The sequence below is a fragment of the Mus caroli genome, chromosome 19, assembly GCF_900094665.2.
Source record: "Mus caroli chromosome 19, CAROLI_EIJ_v1.1, whole genome shotgun sequence".
NCBI classification, from domain to species: domain Eukaryota; kingdom Metazoa; phylum Chordata; class Mammalia; order Rodentia; family Muridae; genus Mus; species Mus caroli.
This window is the reverse complement of record NC_034588.1, coordinates 2,141,083-2,144,286: the sequence shown is the minus strand read 5'-3', so window position 1 is coordinate 2,144,286 and position 3,204 is coordinate 2,141,083.

The window sequence follows — 3,204 nt, the reverse complement described above, 5'->3', positions numbered from 1 at the left end:
GGAAGAGGAGGAGGAAGAGAAGGAGGAGGAAGGAGAGGAGGAGGAGGAGGAAGAAGAAGAGGAGGAGAACAGGAAGAGGGAAAGAAGACAGTTTACTAGCTTCAGGTTTGAGATCTCAGCAGGATACCAGCTGTTTCCAAACTGATGTCATTACCAACTCACTCTCTCAAAATTCACCCTAGAGGCTGGCAAGACGCCTCAGCGGGTAAAGGAGCCACGAAACCTGATGACCTAAGCTTGACTGCTGAGACCCGCACGGTAGAAGGGGAGAACTGACTAACAAGTTATCCTCCGCATGGTCACATGCATCCCAGACCACACACCCCACCCTACCACACAAAAGACAAATAAGTGTAAAAGTCTAAGAAATCTACCCTTGCGCCGGGAGCACGTTTCAGGAGGCAGGGTGCGTGCCCGGGATGCACGAAGCCTTGAGTTCAGGGTCCAGCACCAAATAAACCAGGCACAGTGGCAAGCACTGTAATCTCCACGCTAGGGAGGTGGAGGCAGGAGGATCAGAAGTTGAAGTTTATCCTTGTCTGTATAGCAAGTTCAAAGCTAGTCTGAGCTACATTAGACTCTTTCTTAGATAGATAGATAGATAGATAGATAGATAGATAGATAGATAGATAGATAGAAAGAATCCAGTTTGAATCCATTCATACTTCTGACAAGGATGAGGGTCAAAAGTGGCAGAGTTTGGATCAGGCTGGGGCTGGAGAGACAGCTCAGAGGATAAGAGCACTGGCTGCTCTTCCAGAGGATTGGGGTTGGGTTCCCAGCACCCACATGGCGGCTCACAGCTGTAACTCCTTTTCAGGTCCAGTGTTCTCTTCGGACCTCAGCAGGCACTGAATTCATGTGCTATACATACAGATATACTTGTGGGTAAAACACCCATACATATCAAGTAAAAATGTCAATATTTTTTAAAAATTAAAAACAATTAAAATGTGGCACACACTTACAGTTCCAGCACTTGGAGCCTGGGCAAGAGGATCAAGAACTCAAAGCCAGCCTGGGTTGCACAGCAAGAACACATCTCAAGAGCTAGGCTTGGTGGCACATACCTTTAAACCCAGCACTTGAGAGACAAAGGCAGGCAGATTTCTGTGAGTTCGAGGCCTATCTAGTCTACAGAGTGAGTTCTAGGACAGCCAGGGCTACAGAGTAAGGCCCTGTCTTGAAAACAAAAAACAAAAAAACCCTAAACAACAAACAAACCTGTCTCAGGCAAAAGTGCAATGGGATGGAAACTTCTGCCTGTAATTCCAATATATGAGAGGTGGAGACAGGAGCTGAAGAATTCAAATCCATCCTTTGCTACATATAGCTTGAGGCCAGTATTCAAAACATGAGACCTTGCCTTTAACAAATAGAATAATTTCTATGATGGTTAATTCTGAGTGTCAACTTCACCAGATTACATAGTCAATAGAGCACAGATGCTTCTAGAAGCTAGACCACGAGTCTTAGTGAGCTAAGCAGGGAGACGGGCCCCGGAAGCTGATGGGCATCACTCATGCAGCTGGAGCAGCTGGGGTAGACACAGGAAGAAAACTGGACTCTTCAGGAGCTCTGCTAACTTCTGCTGCCACCCGAATTCCAGGCTCCTGGGTGGCAAGGTGGTTGGCTCAGCAGGTAAAGGCACTTGCTGCCAGGCCTGATGGCTTGAGTTCAATCCTCAGGAAGGACTCCTAGAGTTTTGCTGTCTTCTGACTTCCAGATACATGCGGTGGCATGTTGGTGCCCCCCCCCCCAGATACACGCACAATAAAATTTAAAATTAATTAAAGAGCCAAACAGTGGTGGCGCACGCCTTTAATCCCAGCACTTGGGAGGCAGAGGCAGGTGGATTTCTGAGTTCGAGGCCAGCCTAGTCTACAGAGTGAGTTCCAGGACAGCCAGGGCTATACAGAGAAACCCTGTCTCAAAAAACCAAGAAAAAAAATTAAAAGAACTCAAGCCTCTCTGGCCTTTGCCCCAGGGAGCCCTGGTTCTCAGGCTTTTGACCATGAACTATAAGTTATAAGAGGAGTTCCCTGGCTCTACGTTTTTCAACTTTTTCTGAAGCCCCACTGCTGCTGGTATCTCCAGCTTGCAGGCAGATGATCTATTGTGGGGCATCTGAGCCATCCTCATTACATAAGTTAATTCCATGAATAAGTCTCCTGTCCTATATATCTCCACGCCCTACTTAGCATGTCTCACTGAAGAATACTAACAATACAGGCATGCCACAAAGCTTTATAGTAACTTGACACAAACTAAAATCATCTGAGAAGAGGAAACCTCCGTTGAGAAAATGTCTGCATCAGATCAGGCTGTAGCAAGCCTTTAGTCTTAATGATTGATGTGGGAATGCCCAGCCCATTGTGGCTGGGGTCATCCCTTGGCAGGTGGGCCTGGGTTCTATAAGAGAGAAGCAGGACAAGTCATGGGGAGCAACACAGTAAACAGCACCTCTATGGACTCTGCATCAGCTCCTGCCATCAGGTTCCTGCCCTGCTTGAGTTCCTATCCTGAATTTCTTGGATGATGAACTGTGATATGGAAGCCAATCCAAGCAAACCCGTCCCCCACCCACCTTGCTGTTTGGTCGTGGTGTTTTATTGTAGCAATAGAAACAATAAAATGGCAGGCTTATTCTTTTTCTTTTTCTTTCTCTCTTCCTTCCTTCCTTTCTTTCATATATATACATACATACTGCAGCTGTCTCCAGACACACCAGAAGAGGGCATCCGATCCCATTACGGATGGTAGTGAGCCACCATGTAGTTTCTGGGAATTGAACTCAGGATCTCTGGAAGAACAATCAGTGTTCTTAACTGCTAAGCCATCTCTCCAGACCCAGGCTTATTCTTTTAATTGAAAATTAAATCATATTTTGAACTTTATTGCATTTGAAATTCTTATTTTAATTGAAATTTAAAATTGTATTTTGCCCAGCGGCTACTCGGTAATTCTATGTTCTTCTTCCCTTTAAGCCTAGTGGCTTAGTGGCAACTTCCAACCACTCGTCATGTGCTCTCCCAATTATGAAGTGAACCAGGAGTTCTCAGATCCAATGGGCCCTTACATGGCTAGACCCCTGAGTCTAGAGAGGTTTAAAATATGTACATGCCAGCCGGGTGTGGTGGCACACGGCTTTAATCCCAGCGGTTGGGAGGCAGAGGCAGGCGGATTTCTGAGTTCGAGGCCAGC